The following is an 18,054-nucleotide window of genomic DNA, read 5'->3' as shown; positions in this document are numbered from 1 at the left end:
ATTTTGAATCTATTGATTTGTTTCAGTGAAAGTCATCACTTTCATTTACATCTAATGCCATCCTTCTGTTGATTTGTGTTTTGTTGGAAAAGACATTCAGGGAAGTAGTTAATCTCCCCCAGTTCTATCTGTGTTCTCAAAGTTAGTTTTTCCAAGTTACAAAGTTGGTGATTCTGTCATCGGAAAGCACATATTCTTCCCCAGGGAAACAAGCATGTGGCCACTCCAAGAATGGAGAGTGAGAGCAAGTGGGGATGGAGAAGAGCAGTGACCGGGGTCCCTCGGAGGTGTGGGCAGCCAGCAGTCACTGCTTTTCCTCTAGATTCATGCCTAAGGGAGCCTCTCCTATGTGGCCTTGGGCAAATTCCTTACCCTCACTGTACCTTAGTGCTCTCAACTATAAAATGGGGATAATAACAGTATCTACCCTATAAGTTGCTTTAAGGATTGAGTTAATACATTTAGAAGGTCTTAGAACAATGTCTGGAATAGCAATTACTCAAAACATTTCAGCTATTATTGAACTAGTGGCCCGGTGCAACATTAAAAGGGAATTAATTAGAGGAAATATGTTAATATTGCTATTTGCCTTTTCTCTATAATAGAAGTGTCAGAGATGAAAGAAAATTAGTAAAATGTATATGAAAATCTTCCTCTTATCAGAGTCTGGGGAGCGTGACAGGGCCCAGAGTCAAGTCCCCGCCCACCCACGCCTCGAAATTGCGCGAGACCCAGACCTGGCTGGCCCCACCCCCATCAAGCCCTGTCGGGCAGGGGGTGCAACCTCAGGTGCCCTGGCCTGGCGCCGGGTGGGGGTGCAGCCTCAGGTCCTCCGGCCCAGCGCTGGGTGGGGGGCACAGCCTCAGGTCCTCCGTCAAGTCCTGCCGGGTGGGGGGAGCAGCCTCAGGTCCCCCGGCCCAGCGCCGGGGTGGAGGGTGTGGCCTGAGGTCCCCTGGCCCGGTGCTGGGGCGGGGGATGCGGCCTGAGGTCCCCCAGCCTGGCACCGTGGCGGGGGACGCCTTGAGGTCCCCCATCAAGCTCCACCTGGCGGGGGGTGCCACCTGAGGTCCCTCGTCGAGCCCTACCGGGTGGGGGGCGCGGCCTGAGGTCCCCCAGCCTGGCACCGGGGTGGGGGGCACATCCTGAGGTTCCCCGGCCTGACGCCAGGGTGGGGGGCACGGCATGAGGTCCCCTGTCAAGCCCTACCAGGCAGGGGGTGCAGCCTCAGGTCCCCTGCCCCGGCCCAGCGCCACGCAGCCTCAGGTCCCTGCTGATTGCTCCATAAGGCTCCTTACAGGAACTCAGCCTCTGCTGTGTTTGCTGCCATCTTGTGTTACGGAATCCCTGCCTCTGCTGTGGGTGCAGCCATCTTGTTATGGTGTGATGGTCAATTTGCATATTACCTCTTTATTAGATAGGATAGGGAAAATTTTGTTGTCATTAGCAGTTGGTGTGAATTTAGGCAGATAAAAGTTATGTTATTTGGACCTGGGTATTGAGCCAGTGGGTATTGAGTCAACTTGAAATGTATGTGTGGGGAGTATTCTGACACCAGGTGGTGTACTGCATCTGATTCTAATGCTAACCATCTGGGGTTTTGTGGATCCCATAAGTTAAAGGGTGCAGTCCTCAACAAGACTGCAAGTGGTGTTCTCAGGCCTCTGTCACTTCTGACTGACTGACTGACTGACTACAAATCCAGGGGTTCCCATGATTGTCTCAGGTCCGATAACTCATTAGAATGACTCACAGGACTCAGAAATGTGTTACACTTATGGTTACAGTTTTATTTTAAAGGATATAAATCGGGACCATCTAAATGAAGAGACACAGAGGGTGAGGTCTGAGAGGGCTCTCAGTGCTGGGCTTCCACGCCCTCTCCCTGTGGGATTTAGGGTGCGTCACCTTCCTACAACATTGTATTCACCAATTACGAAGCTCCATAACGCTCAGTGTCCAGAGTTTTCACTGGGTTTTATTACGTGGGTGTGATTGATTGAATCATTGGCCATGTGGTGGAACTCGATCTCCAGCCCTCTCCTCTCCCTAAGACTGGGCTGGCTCCAAGCCCCAACCCTCTGATCAATGGCTGGTCTTTCTGGTGATCAGTCCCCAATCTGAGTCTTCTCATCTCTTAGCATAAACTCAGGTGTCACTCAGGGGCTCATGAATAACAATGACACTTCTGTTACATGAGAATTTCCAGGGTTTTAGTCTCCCTTTTAGGAACCAAGGACAAGCACCAGTCAAAATTTTTTGTCACACAATAGAGGATTATATTCCAGATAGCAAGGTACAAGATAGTGGCCTGGGAGGCAGCCCAGCTCTTGTCTTGGTATCCTCGCTCTGGTCTGGTGTCAGGTTGGAGTTACGATGAGGCAGTAACATGCAATTAGTCTTGATAGCTCCAGCTTCTCTTTCTTTAGAACAGCTTTATATAGTCTCCTAGTGATTAAGCTGTCTTTTGGGATTTTATAGTGACCTTTTATTAAATAAGTCGCAAAGTCAGCATTTTTAAATTTGAATCTTTCAAAAATATGTCTTTTAAGAAGAGCAGTGACTGGGGTGATGCTGTGTGAATGCAGTGAATTACTGACTGATCATAGCTGTCTTTCTGGCTCCCAGAGGTATCCTCCACAAGTGCACCCCAGCTGTGGGTGGACATGGGTGCTGGCTTGTGGATGGGCAGTCAGTCTTTTTGCATCCTGTGTTCTTGACCACTGAATGCTTGTGGTCTGGTGATTTGCAGGCTTGTGGTGAGACTTTTCCTGTGGCTGTCTTTGCTATTCTCAGTGATCATTAGTGAATGCCCACCGGATTTCACCATTTGTTCTTTGATTCCTGCAGTAGTGTGGTCTTTATAGTCCATCTCTTTGATTCTCTGTATCCCAGGCTGCTCACTAATGTGAACATCACAGTATAAGTTGGTCCTAGCAATTAAAGATTGAGTATTTCCAGAGGCTTTTTCATCTTTTCTTTAAGCATTTGTATCCTGCCCCCCAACCTCTGTTCCATAGCATTAACCAGAAGGGCTTATCTGATTAGGGCTTAAGTGGCTGAAGCACATTAACTAGATACAAAGCTCAAAATAAGCCCTTTGCTTCCAAATCACTTTTTTTCATTGTAAGATAGATATAATATAACATTTATTGTTTTAACCATTTTAAGTGTATAGTTCAGTGACATTAAGTATATTCACATTGCTGTGCAGCCATCACCACCGTCCAACTCCAGAACCTTTTTATTTTCCCAGCCGGCCCCTTTGAACAATGACTCCCATTCACCTCAGGCCCTGGCAGCCACCACTCTTCCTTTTGTCTGTGGCTGCCTCTTCCAGTACCTCACATACATAAAGTTACACAATATTTGTCCTTTAGTCTCTAGCATAATATCTTTAAGGTACATCCATGTTGTAGCATGTGACAGAATACTCTTTCTTTTTAAGGCTGAGTAATATTCCATTGTATGTGTACACCACATATTGTTTGTCCATTTATCTGTTGATGGACATTTGGGTTGCTTTCACCTTCGGTTATGAAAGCCTAATATGCAAATTGTCCCTTCGACTGGGAGTTCAACTGGGAGTTCGACCGCTTGTTATGATGTGTGCTGACCACCAGGAGGCAGCGCAGAACATGGTGGGTGTTGGCAATGCGGCGCTGGCAGTGGGTGGCAGTGGAGGCGCTGCTGGCCCCAATGGGCCCCGACGAAAGCGGGACCATGGTAGGATGGTGGATCAGGTGAGCTGGTGGCGCCAGGCCAAGGTGGGTGCGAGTGGGGCCTGATTGCCCCGCAGATGGTGACCAGCTGAGGGAGCCAGGCGGGGGCCCAACCGCCCTGCTGATCGCCCCGCAGATGGCGACCAGTGGCAGCGGCGGGGAGTGGGGCTGCCACCCGGCTCCCAGGTGCTGAGGGAGCCGGGTGGGGGCCTGATGACACCCAGGCGGAGGGGGTTGCGTGGAGGCCTGGGGGCCCAGGTGCTGCCCAGGGCCCAGAGGTCAGCTGGGACCAGCCCTTCCACGCCAGACACTCATGCTTCAATTACCAGCCTGGCCTAGGTGCTGCACCCATGCATGAATTTCGTGCACCGGGCCTCTAGTTGCAAATAATGCTTCCGTGAACTTGGTGTGCAGTTATGTTTTAGTCCTTACTTTCAGTTCTTCGGGGTACATACCCAGAAGTGGAATTGTTGGATCCCAAATCCTTTTTTTACACCAGAAGACAAATATGCCCTTTTCTGTGATTAGTGTGATCAGGCAAATAGTTGCACGCCAAAGTAATAAACCCAGGTCACTTTTTGATGAGCGTGCCAATGGGAAGTTAGTCTACTTTCCAACTTGGTGTGCTAGAACAGAGTCTGTGTTCATCACTGATGGGACTACCCCACAAATGGTGATGCTGAAAGTGTGAATAAAGGTGGGTGTGATTGATAGCCTATAGTTCCCTTGATCCCTCTGCCAGATGTTAATCTTCTCCCTTCCTCTCATTCTTCCAGGTAGTTTCCCATGTGGTTGCATCATCTAGACTCTGAAACCAGATTACCTGGGTTCAAACTCCAGCTCCTCCAGTGACCAGGTGGGCAAATTACCTCACCTTCCTTTGCCTCCTCATCCCCATCATACAGTGGGGTTATGAATACAGCACTGCTTCAGACTTGTGAATCATTTAGAACAATGCCTGGTGTTTAGTAAGTGCCTGCTAAATGTTGTGGTTGTGATTTCTATTAGCAGTAGCCATTTGCACCTATCTGATTGGCAAATAATTTTTTAAAGGGACAATAATATATAGATAATAGAAACTTTGGTGAGAGCATAGGGCATATGGGCATTCTTACACCTTGCTAGTGGGGAGTACAAATTGGTATATGTTTTCTGAAAGAAAATGTGGGAATATTACTATGTCAAAAGCCTAAAAATCCTTTTATGTGATCTGGTATTTCCTTCATTCTAAGGAAATATCTGAAATTGCAAAGGTAGGAGTGAAAGAGAGTTTATTGTTATGTTATTTTTTAATATAGAAAAATTGAGAGAAAAGCATACATGCCTAATACTATGAGATTATGTAAGTAAGATATGATATGTACTGGCAATGGGGTACTGTTTAACTTTTACATTGTGATAAAAAATATTCTCATGGGAAAGTGTTTAAAATGTGTTAAGATATGAAAGCAGGCTATAAGAAAGCAAGTATAATATTTTGTGATATACATGTTTTATATGTGTGTGTGTGTGTATATATATAAAATTATTTTAAAAAATTATATATATATATGATTTTATCTGTACATATTTACCAGTAAATATATATAGATGGTGGAATGATAAATGATTTTTAAAAATTCTTTGATTTTTCTGGTTATTTGGCCTTGAGTAAATTTTTGGCATCCAGCAAATATGTTTCTTATTAGAGAAAAAGGCAGTAACTTCACTTGGAAAAAGAAGATTCTGGTTGGCTATGTGAAGTTTTAAGAATGAAGGCCACAGAGGAAGAATTCTGCAGAGTGGGTTCCCGGCACCCACTGATCCGCTGACCTTGTGCCCAGGCTATGGTGCACTGGAGCCCTCTGCCCAGCCAGACTCCAGGGCCTGAACTTGAATGTGAACCCTTCGCTCCATTCCCCAAGTCTGTTGGCATCAGTGGATGCAGGGCAGTCTCCCCTCCCTTACATACTCAGAGTGCAGTGGTTTCTTAAGATTTTCTAGCTGAGACACGGAGTGGGGGAGGGCGCGGGTTTACTGGGGTTCCTGAAAGTTGGAAGGGCGTTGTTTAATCGAGTGTGATGAAAGCTGACTTCGGCTGGATCCCATTTTTGAGTGTTGTTAAGTATCCCTGGCATGCCTCATGCAGACATTTATGTCCTTGTAGTTTTGTGCATAAAATGTGAAATGGGTAAAAATAAACTTGCTTGCTGTTCAGAATTGATCCTAAGCAATACATCTTCCACTGGACGTGGGTGCCAGATGGCCGCGCACCTCCTACTGGGTTAATGAATAGGGATTTGCTGCAAACCTTGAGTTGCTCTTGAATCGTTCAGTTCACTCAGACATGAAACTCTCTGCCAGTGGCAATTTGCATTTGTTCCTCTCCCGCCCCCTCCCCCCCCCCCCCCCCCCGCCCCTTTGGATTTTAGGAAGGAGGAAGAGGTGACACTGTCTCTTGGGAATAATTTCCAATGGGTTGGATTAGTTTTATTGCTAGTGTTGTTTAGCTATGTCTCCCTAAGTAAACATATGTTGTGCCAACTTCTGGGAAAAGTAAATTTCATCTTAGAGCTGTCTCTAATGGTAGCTTTAAAATAAAGTTCTACTTCTGCCTGAAGTGGAGCAGAATGTATGCAGGTATTCCTGTGAATGAGGCCAGAAAAAATGGGGCTCGTGACTGAAATACCAATTCTGACATGATGTTCCCAGGATTCTGGGCCGCTCATTGTTGCTACAACCTTGAGCAGCAACAAGCAGGCAGATAGTAGAATATTAACGCCATCGGCTCAGTAGTCACTCAAATCTTGAAGGAAGATGTCTGGGTGCTGTGCCGTAATAATAAATGTTTGAATCAATCTAATCAATTCATTTCACAGGTTGTGTTGGTCCTGCCATCATAAATTCTTTCTCTTTCCCTGGAGGTGCAGATCCCTTGGGCTATGTATGGAGAATATGTTGTGCTCTAATCATTAAAGCAGGTTCTGACATCCTGCCTCCTTTCGGGCCTTTGTAGAGATAGGAGCGTTCCTAATCTGCCCTCACTTTCTGCTCTGGTTAAGACCCTGGTGGACTGTGTACTGTGAGCATTGATGCCTCTCCTTGATACTGGTATTGTGGTTCAGATGGTCCCTGCTACCACAAGAACCTCAGGCAATAAAGAGTTGAAGTTGGGAGCTATTTTACCAAAATCCAGGAGTGTTTTCTCCATGACCCGAAGGGTTGCTCAGGCCCTTAAGGTCCAGCAGTATTTTATTAGTGGCTGTGAAGGTCACATATCTATTTTATATTCATTGTCTCTGATCTCAAATGTCCCCAGAGCACAGTGGCATTGGTGTTACACATACTGGAGGTTGTCAACTTCTAGGACTGAACACCCTTTGGGGTGTTCCTGTCAACAATTGGGATTCCTTCAGATCTCCATACCAACGTGGTTCCATTTCCCACCCACCCAAAAGGGTGACGTGAATCTGAATTAGCAGGTACTGTACTAGAATTGAGTCCTTTTTAATTTCAATAGATATAACACCCTCGACGGTTTTTTAAAAAAATATATATTTTATTGATTTTTTACAGAGCGGAAGGGAGAAGGATAGAGAGTTAGAAACATCGATGAGAGAGAAACATCGATCAGCTGCCTCCTGCACACTCCCCACTGGGGATGTGCCCGCAACCAAGGTACATGCCCTTGACCGGAATTGAACCTGGGACCTTTCAGTCCTCAGGCCGACGCTCTATCCACTGAGCCAAACTGGTTTCGGCACCCTCGGCGGTTTTAAAGTTGACTTAGAATAGATTTTTAAGTATGAATTTCCTGTTTTGGAGAAGAATTTCTCTTTTTAGAGGTTCTAAAACAGTATTTTTATTGTCTGGGAATTGTGTGTAACAATTCTTACTTTATTATCCACTTAATGTTAGATTATAATTTTCTAGAAGTTACCCTAGAAATTAGAGGGAAGAAAGATCCAAACATTTTAATCATGGAGTCAGAAATGTCCCATAATACCCTGTTCTTATCTCCAGTATGGGTTGTAGCACATCTATATATATAAAAGCTTAAGCAACTGTTACGACCAGACGACTGGATGACCAGATGACCTGCTGGTAGCTATGATGCACACTGACCACCAGGGGGCAGACGCTTAACACAGGAGCTGCCCCCTGGTGGTCAGTGTGCTCCCACAGCCAACCTCCCTCTGCCGGCCAACCTCCCGCGGCCCCTCCCTGCCCCGCCAACTGCCCCCAGCCGGCCAGCCCTGATCGCCCCGATTGGGACTGGGTGAGACTGCCCCGATTGACTCTAATCGCTGGCCAGCCAAGGGACCCCACCCATGCACGAATTCATGCACTAGGCCTCTAGTTGTTTTATAATTAAGTAGAGGCCCAGTGCGGAGGAGTTGGGGGGAGAGGGTGCCTCAGCCCAGCCTGCGCCCCCTCTCAGTCCGGGACCCCTTGGGGGATGGCCGACTGCTAGAAGCCAGCAGTCAGACATCCCTCTTGCAGTCCTGGATCCCTCTCACAGTCCGGGACCCCTTGCTCCTTACTGTCCACCTGCAGCCGAGGCAGGAGAGGCTCCTGCCCCAGCCGCTGCACTCGCTAGCCATGAGCCTGGCTACTGACTGAGCTGTGCTCCCCTTGTTGGCATGCACTGACCACCAGGGGGCAGCTCCTGCATTCATCGTGTGCCCGCTAATGTTCAGTGTGCATCACAGCGATTGATCATTCTGCCGTTTGGTCGATTTGCATATTAGGGTTTTATTTTATACTAGAGGCCCGGTGAATGAAATTCATGCACTGGTGGTGGGTGTCCCTCAGCTCATCCTGCACCCTTTCCAATCTGGGACCCCTCGGGGGATGTTTTTAAACAGGCAGTCAGACATCCCTTACACAATCTGGGACTGCTGGCTCCCAACTGCTCGCCTGCCTGCCTGATTACCCCTAACTGCTTCTGCCTGCCAGCCTGATCACCCCCTAACCACTCCCCTGCCAGCCTGATCTATGCCTGACTGTTCTCCTGCCAGCCTGATCATCCCCAACTGCCCTCCCCTGAAAGCCCGGTCACCCCCAAATGCGCTCCCCTGCTCCCAGCCGCGACCTGGGCAGTGGCCTGGGAGACTGTGTGCACCTCCCCCCACCCCCACGATCTGCTCCCAGCTGGGACCTGGGTCTCAGCTGGGAGCAGATCATGTGGGGGTGTCTGCCATCTCCCAGGCCACTGCCTGGGTCTCAGCTGTGAGCAGATCACGCCCGGGGTGCGGGCCATCTCCCAGGCCACTGCCCGGGTCACGGCTGGGAGATCACGCCGGAGGGGGGTGTGCCTTCTCCCAGGCCACTGCCCTGGTCTCAGCTGGGAGCAGATCACGCAGGGGGTGTGCGCTGTCTCCCAGGCCACTGCCCAGGTTTCGGCTGGGAGAAGATCACGCGGGGGGTGTGCGCCGTCTCCCAGGCCACTGCCCGGGTTGCGGCTGGGAGCAGATTCGGGGGGGGGGGGGGGCGGGGAGGTGCGTGCAGCCTCCCAAGCCAATGCCCCAGTTGCAGCTGGGTACAGATTGTGCGGGGGGAGGTGGGGGGAGGTACGCGCGGCCTCCCAGGCCACTATCCAGGTCGCGGCTGGGAGATCACGCGGGGGTGTGTGCGCTGTCTCCCAGGCCACTGCCCGGGTCGCGGCTGGGAGCAGATTGGGGGGCGGGGGTGCACGCAGCCTCCCAAGCCAATGCCCTGGTCGCAGCTGGGTGCAGATTGTGTGGGGGGCGGTAGGTGCGGCCTCCCAGGCCACTACCCAGGTCGAAGATCACACGGGGTTGGGGGGTTCCTTCTCCCAGGCCACTGCCCCGGTCTCGGCTGGGAGTAGATCACACAGGGGTTGTTCGCAGTCTCCCAGGCTACGGCCAGGTTGCGGCTGGGAGCGATGTGGGGAGGGGGGTGGGGAGAGGAAGCGGCGGCAGCCCTCCAGGCCAACAGCTAGGGCCGAGGCTGGGAGCAGATCAGCCAGGGGTATTCGGGACCCTCCCAGGCCAACAGCCCCGGTCGCATGCTGCCTGCTCTCAGCGGTAGCCCTCTCTGGGACTGGGGGACTTCGGTGGGCCTGAGAGGACTGGGTGCCGCCATCTTGTGGCCATGGGCGCCGCCATTTTTGTCTCGGAGTGGTGGTTAATTTGCATATTACTCTATTATTAGATAGGATCGCATATCTATCGTCTCTGTTCCCGTCACTTACAATAAGCTCCTTGTGGAATGGGTTTCCTTTAGCCTCATTCATTTCTGAATTCCTCGTGCCTCCTACCTTAAGTGAATCCCATTGGAAAGTTTGCCTAGAGCCCTTTAATGTCTATAATCTTTGTTATATTTGAGACCTGGGGTGTCGGGGTTGGTGAGGAGAGGACTGGGCTGGAGGATCTCCGTTCCCAGGCTGGTTTTATTTGTGTAGCTGGTGTTATGGAGCAAACTTTATTCTCTGTTCCCAGCTGGCAAGGACCCTGGGTTAGTTCTTAGAGGACTGGGGAGTCTAGGCTTCGCTGTACCTGTCACTGGCTTGAGCTCTCCAGCAAGTCAGTCACTATATCTGGGCATCCAGAATAAATGGTCTTATAGGCCCCTCTACTTTTAAAATGCTGGGTTTTAAGAATAAGTATGGCTTGCTTGATTTTGATAGAATTCCAGGGTAAAGAGTTACAATGATTCTCGTGGAATTAAAAATAACTTTTTCTCAGTTTATCATTCAAGGCAGCTCCCCTTAGGCTCCTGATTAGTACTCTAGACATGGTCTCCTTTGACAGTCAAATTTACTCATTGATCTACATTGTTCTTTAACTTTTTGTTAGACATTTGTTCAGTTCCTGTGCCAAGCTCTATGCAATTAGCAGAAGTGGAAATTTTCTTGAACACAGACTTTGTCTAGATTGGCTTTGTGCATGGGAATTATGACCCATGATCTAGCTTTGGTAGTTCAAAGAAGATGCTTTCCCTTATCTCTGAAAAGAGAAGGTTTTAGGTTGTTGCTTCTGGTGCTTAGGTAGCATGAGGTATGTATGTATAGTTTTATTTTCGTCTTCAGCTCTTGAGGTTAAAAAAAATCTGTATGGTATCTAAGGGAACTTCTTAAAACATTGTTTAATGTATATGTGTTTTCTTTTTGATTCAATGTAGGATTTGTTTTCAAAGCAAAAGGATCATTTCGAAAACATGACAGCTCAGATTTCATAATGCCCTAGTTAATTGTTTTCCTATTGGGTGCAAAATTGTTTTTCTACTAAATGCAACTCCTAATAAATGGTGGTTGATGCTTGTAAGCATCAAGGATCTTTAGCTCTTTTAAAAAGGGGTGTCTCCTATCTTCACAGACTAAGTAAGGCGAAATAGTTTAAGGAGAATATTTGTGTTTATTGGATTTACAAGGAGATTACCTTAAGTCATGGGCTCTGCCTTTGAATTTTAAACCATTTACTCACAAGATAGCACAGTTAATTCAACAATTTCATTCATTAGCTCACCACATGTCTGCTGCTTTCTTGCTGTGCCAGGTCCTGAGATGCATGTAGTGGAGGGCAGAAGGGGTGGGAGGTCAGGTATGGGAAAGAAGAGCAAGCAGTTCTTGCCAACAAGAACCAAGCAGACTCAAAGGTAGCAGGCATATATATCCTAGTATACTTCAAACTATTTTTTAAAAGTCCTCCAAACCCTTGGGAGTTGGGACATTTTGACATTTGAACTTGGCTATGATGAGGAATTTTTCAGGTCAGGAAGGGCTTCCAGGCAGAGGGAAAAGTAATAGTATTGGGGAAGTAATGCTAGACTTGCTCCAGAAGTGTGAATAATTTCCATGGTAATTATTGGTAGAAAATTCCCTTCAAAAGGTAGATTGGGGCATTGATGGCTGGAAGAGGAAAGCCTGTGTTTTCAGGTGGTCTAGCTCCTAAAACCTGAGGCTTGGGATTAAAGGGAGGTCTTTGTACCCCTGATACAACTCGCTGACCTTTGGCATTGAAGATGGTGGTGTCTACCCTATTGTTGGGCGGAGAAGGAAAAGGGAAGTTTGAAGGGATACTTACCTTATTCCATGTAGAAAAGAAATTCCTGTTATTAGACTGCGTATGCAGCTGCTCTAACAGAAACCCAAAACAATAGTGACTTAAAGAAGACACAGTTATTTTCTGTTACGTTAAAATCTGCTAGAATGGCATTTTGTTCTGCTCAAGCCCCAGGGGCCCAGGCTCCTTCCATGGGATCACTCTCCCTTCTGCAGTTTTGGTCTCTGTTGTATGGATAAGGGAGGAAGACGATGGGAGGAAGGCATGGGAGATGATGACCAGAAGGTATGCATGGGCAGGGTTTGATGCATTGCCCCTGGCTGCAGGGGATGCTGATGTTGGGCTCCCCTTCTGATTGTGGGAGAAGGGGAGGGGCATGGGGAGCACTAGCCTGACACAGCCTCATCTGGACCTTGTCATCCTTAGCTGAAGCCTTGGTAACTGGAAATGAAAGGTTCTTTAAACCCTGACCAGCCAAGGGTGGCCACAGCCCACTCTCTCCAAATTATTTTTGCTGAAGAATAAAACATGTTATTATCTCTGTCTGCTTCTTCAGGCTCTCTGAGCCTGTCAGCCACTTCAGGCTCCCTCCTGGAGCCTCCCCAGCGTGGTCAGTACAGATGCACTGCTGGGCACACACCCTTCTTGCTCTCGTGTCTGCCCAGCTCTAGGCATTCTCACATTCTGACCTGGCAGTCTTAGTCCTGCCAGGCAAGTGGCAGGAGTGCCCAGAGGTGTGCTGGAGTCCAGCGGATGTGAGGCTTGGAATCTTGGGCCATCTGGACTCTCTCCAGGGAGGTGAGTTAATAAGACCTCTGGGGTATTTCAGTACAAAGAAGCTTGTGCACCTGCTGTTCTGTTGGTGTGGGTGATCATAGTCCACCTGCCCTTGAGCTGCTTGTAGCAGCTGCTCCCAAACCTGCCTCTTGATCCACATCATCTGGAGGAGGGGCGAGGTGAGATGTGTGTGTTCCTGCAGACCAGCGAAAGCTGATTCTCAGGGGGGTGCCCAGAAATGGACGTTTGTGGAACGCCTCCTCCACGTGGGCTTGATTGTGGGCCAGGTTTGGGAACCGCCGCATTGTAACCATTCTCTTACTACTTATTGACTGTACCACATTTCCTTCCATTGAGGGATTTATGTTATAGCTTTGCTTGTAAATGCTAGGCGCTGGGCTGTTTCTGCCACTCAGTAAGTATGAAAGAGACAAAAGTTTATTTTCAGATGAATGGTATTTGTACGAAGCTCCTTGACTCCCTTAAAATGTATCCTCATGGCATATTAAGTCGTCTTAAAACATTTTGGTTAACAGATGGTAAAAATTAGCACGCCAGAAAATGTGTGTGTGTTGTTTCAGAGAAATTAAATTCTTTCATATCTTCCAAAATTGGTGATAGATTTTCAAGTAAACATTAAACTACATGCTGGAGTCGTTATGCTGAGCCAGTGCTTCTCAGGGAAATCTTTTGCACATAATTTGATTATATCCTAAGAGTACTGAGTTCCGGTTCCTAATTGCATGCCCTGCCTCCATCCTCCAGGTCCAGGAGGAGGGCAGGGGGCTTTCCGATAGGACTCAGGGCTTGTGGATCCCATGATACACAATCTGGCGGAAAGGGGCTAGAACTTGGAGGAAGTCAGGGCAAAGTGGGAAAAACTGTGGGACTAGCTGTTGACTGAAAGCCACTTTGTCCTTCCTGCCACCTATGGACTGTCAGGCTAGCTGCTGGTTGCAGCTGCATTTTGTTTGCTTGCTCTGTTTTATTTTTCTAAAGCCTGTACTTCATTCTTCCACTCACAGTGTGGGATGGAGCATTAAATTTCTGTTTGGAAAAACGTAATGAATTTTTACCCTGTTCTGCATGCTGTTCCAACAACTCTTTGATGTCATTGTTCTGTAATTTTCCCCAACTTGTTGATTTCTAAAATATTCCTTCCGTGGTTTTGTCCTGTAGTTACTGGGGATTTTTTTCCTTAGGGCTGACCTGGAATCTTTTTCTTTTTCTTCTCTTCCCTTATTATTTAGACTTGCAACTTTGGGAAAGATGCCCAGAAATCCTTTGCTTGGGAAATGCCTCTGCATAGGGCTTGTCTCTGTTGTACTCATCAGTACTGCTGGTGTTTGAGGGAAGAGTATCGATTGGGTACTGACTGGGTGCTCTATTCAGAGGTGGAGCAGGTGGCAGGATTGACCAGGTCCTTGCCCGCAAGGAGCTTGAGTGTTCAGTGGTCTGACAGAAATAACACTGCATGCACAACTAGACTCTTGCAGCCATTGACGGAAGTATGTTTCCAGAACACCTAAGGACTTGTTTTCCTTCTGTTTCTTCTTTGAAATGAATGAAGGTCAACTTTTTTGAACTTAAGAATCGACTATGTAATCCTTCGCAGATAGCAATGTCTTTTATTTGGATGACGAGAACTATTTTAGCTGACTCTCCCATCCCCCAGTCAAGGCTGAGAAAGTCCTAACTGTGAGGAATTCTTCCAGAAATAAGTAGATGGCTGACCTTGGTCAGGACACTGCTGACAGTCGTGCTTGAAAGGTTTTAGCAGATTTTCTGTCCAGGGAACATGGCCTTCACATTCAGCCCAAATGCTTTAGACAGAGCTGTGTGGCGGTCCCGGGCATTGGCTCTCTGGAAATGTCCCTGGTCCCTGCAGTGATGCTGGCCTTGCAATGACACAGGTCTTCATGGACCATGGCAGTCACTGCCAGTTGGTGGTGCCCTGGTCACTTTTTCTTCTTTTCTTTGTTTAGCTACTCTTTGTCCTTCACCTTCTAAATGTAATCAGATATTCCCAAGTTGGTATAGATCAAGTGCCTTTGTATCACCTCTTAGCCATTAGCTTTTCTCCACTTCTTCACTCATTTAAAGACCATTTGAGCATGTGCCATGTACTAGGTGCTGTTTTCATCTCCAAGGATGCAGTAGTGAGCAGAACAGGTGTGTGCTCTGCTCTCATGGGGCTTATACTATCTATATATATAAAAGCCTAAGCAACCGGTTGACCATTTGACTGCTCAACTGGTCGACGGGTAGCTATGATGTGTACTGACCACCAGGGGGCAGAAGCTCAATGCAGGAGCTGCCCCCTGGTGGTCTGTGTGCTCCCACAGTGGGAGCACTTTAAGCCTGCTCAGCTGAACAATGGGTGCCAGATGCCGGGCTCATGGCTGGCAAGCATTGCTGTGGTGGCACGAGCCTCTCCCTCAAACACTCCCCCTGCACGCCCCTCCCCCATCTGGACTGGGACCAGGATCGGGACTGGCATCTGGACTGACTGGGCACAAGCCTGCAGCTGCTCCTTGATCATGGGCGTGCTGGTATCACCCTAGGATGGGCATGGAGACTGCAGTGGAGCGGCAGCCAGCCTCCCAAATGGTGGTGGGGGCAGGTGCAGTGGGGCCTGACATGGTGCCCTGCCTGGGCTTGGGCTCCTCCCCGGCCACCTGCCACTTTGAGCAATACTACATCCTTTGGGGGATGTAGGGCTGCCGGCTTTGGCCAATCCCTGCAGGTCAGGCCGAGGGACCTCACCCTTGCTTGAATCAGTGCACCGGGCCTCTAGTGGTAAATAAATGAATATTATAAATTCAGATAGTTATGTACCTACGAAGGAAAGGGAAAGTTTTTTTTTTTTGGAAAGGGAAAGTTAAAGGGGAGCATGTGTTTTCTAAAATGATCAGGGGCAAACTGAGTCAGCCAAGGATGAATTTCCCAGGCAGGGGAGAAAGAACACACAAAGATGCTCAAAGACCTTGTGCCACAGGTGAGGGTGAAACTGGCATCTTTGGGGGCGTGGAAGAGTGGGATGCAGTGAGGCTGGTGAGGTAGCAGAAGGCCAGATCATGATAGTCTGCATGTAACCAGAGTAAGGCGTTTTGAGTTTCCCTTTATTGTAATGGGAAGTCATTGGCATAAAGAGGACAGCCCCAGAAAGCCTGTGTCATTGGCCTCAATGTGGAAATTCTGGGTTACCTACTCGAATGTGGACACTGGAGATCCAAGGGCCAGGTTATAAATTCTATTTCTTTCCTAGAAATGACCCACCATGCCACCCTCCCGGCCTTAGTGGATTCTTCCCTCACAATCTAGGTCCTGATCTGCAGCAACAGAAGCTGTGGGAGGTGTTGTGGAAGGAAAGTTTCGGCCCCTCTGCCTTCCTGTATTCTATCTTGTCCTGTGTTGCCATGAACTAATACCCCTTCTTGACTCTTGCTAGTGAGGTGGGATAAAAGGGAAATTGAAGGAAGGATGCCTAGAGGGAATCATTGTTGCCCTCTTTCTGTCCCCTCTTGTCCCTGCTCCTTTTCCATTTGGGGCTCTGCCTCGAGTTTTCTATCTCTTTTACTGTCCCTGTAAGTTATTCCCAGGCCTCGTAGACTTAAAGGGCATGGGTTATGTGGCATAATAAAATGCATATCCATGGTCTTGGAACTACGATGGTGCCTGGACTTTCTATAAGCTACTTTGGATTTCAAACACAAATGAAAAAAGTGAATTTACACTTCAGTTTTGAGGAGCTTGTCTGTTGTGTTTATTTGTTCAACTGCCTTCATTATAGACCTGCTCACTCTGGTGCTGTTTCGGAAGGGGAGATATCTCAGACCTGTCATGGCCTGTTTGATATGGTTGAGGCAGGTGGGCCTGTGGACCAGTAGGTGCAGCAACATGTTAGGTAATCATGTAAAGGAGGTCCTGGGGCCAGTGGAGCACGGAAGAAGGGATGTCTTCTCTCTGCGCTGGTGGAGTGGGAGTGGGGTATGTAGTCCTCTCTATGCTTTGGCCATAAGAAGCAGATTATTTTTTTCTGTCTCCTCTATTTGAAAAGCCTCTTCCTTTTCATAGTCTCTTATATTAGGGAACCAGCAAATATGAGAAAAGATGGGATGATGGAGGAGAGAGGGGGAAGAGTAGACAGTCACATGCCCCTTGAGGCCTCGGGAGGCCCCTTGGGGAAGAAGTCACCATCTTCTGCCTTGGCTGTGGACCTGGGACGACTCCGTCAGGGTGAAATAGTTCTTATGATTTGTCTTTGGATCTTTTTCTCCTTCCACCTTCAGAGTGACCTGTGGTTGTCAGATCCCCCATGGGGGGTGTTGTTGTGAGTGAAGTAACAGCTGCACCATGCTAATGAGAAAACGGAATGGTTTTCTGAGATGGCCTTGGTGGCTGCCAGGTGTTAGCCTCTTTATCTGCCTGACATACGGCTCAGGAGGCCATGCTCCCCATACCAAGTGCCTGCTTCTCCTTTTTTTATTAATATGAGAACAGTGATTGTCCGTCCTTCCAGGGCAGCTAATTACCACTCAGGCTTAAAGTGCTCCATGCTCGTATAGCTGCCTCAGTTTGCTAAGTTAATTATTTGCCTTCTATGATTATTAATACAATAGTTGATTGACCCTAATGAATACATGCAACTGGTTTCATAACATTCTCCTCCTCCCCTTCCTCCTCCTCCTCCTTAAGTACCTTTGAAACTCACCTGAGCTTGGACTTGCTAGTAACTCCCTTCTATGTTCCTTTTCTCTGCCACCCCCTGCTTCCTGCCCCAGTAACCACTGGCCAGACTTTTAGGTTTATGGTTCTAATGTTCCGCCTCTACCTTATAGCTGGCCCAGGACTCAGCACCTGCCTGGATAGGTGTGCCTCTGGTTGCCAGCCTGTAGAGCCCAGCTCACTTTTATTTACCCTTTTTCTGTTTTGTATGTGAGTGAGTGGGTAGGTGGGAAACCATGAGGTGTTAGGGACTCCCCCATACTTGTGAGATTAGCAAAATTTCAGAGTAGTTTTACTAGCGATTTTTTGTTGTCAAATTTAATCCTGTAAGGCCCACTGCCTTCTTTTATAGCAATTATTTTATAATGTTCTCTGCATCCTGAATGCAAGTTGTAGATAATATAATTGCCCAGCATACACAGTTTCAAAAACAAGAACAAAAATAATTCAGTTTCCTAATTAATGTAAAGAGAAATGAAAAGAATGCATGATCAGACAGATATTTCACTATCTAAATGCTTAGGCCCTACCGTACTGAGAGGACAAAATGAAGTAGTCACATAGATCCTTGGGTCTATTGGTAAAATCACCTACACATGCCACAACTCCAAACACAGAGTTGATTGGTGACTCATCCAGAAGTGACTTTGTCATCAGTGAAACAGTTTTTAAAAAAATATTTAATTCCTTGGGGTAAAAGTTCAGAACAAAACAAAGTATTTTCTTGGCTTGTTGTATATGATAGATACATTTTGGGAAAATTCAGAATATTTTAAAACTAATTGAAAAGCAGTTTGCCATCTCCTGTAGTCCTGACCAGTGGG

General features: G+C 47.7%; 1 protein-coding gene across 4 annotated transcripts in view; it reads left to right on the top strand.

Annotated features, from left to right (window-relative positions):
• The window catches only part of MGAT5 (alpha-1,6-mannosylglycoprotein 6-beta-N-acetylglucosaminyltransferase), a 383,255-nt gene that overhangs the window by 75,390 nt on the left and 289,811 nt on the right, over nt 1–18,054 (top strand). For all 4 annotated transcript variants that reach the window (XM_079783063.1, XM_079783061.1, XM_079783064.1 and 1 more), the window contains one exon: nt 4,496–4,575. The gene's annotated coding sequence lies outside the window, so the exon portion shown is untranslated. The remainder of the gene's footprint in view (nt 1–4,495; nt 4,576–18,054) is intronic.

The sequence above is a fragment of the Cnephaeus nilssonii genome (genome assembly GCF_951640355.1).
Source record: "Cnephaeus nilssonii genome assembly, chromosome: 10".
NCBI lineage: Eukaryota > Metazoa > Chordata > Mammalia > Chiroptera > Vespertilionidae > Cnephaeus > Cnephaeus nilssonii.
The sequence above is the reverse complement of the archived record's forward strand: the minus strand, read 5'-3'. Positions and strand labels throughout refer to the sequence as shown.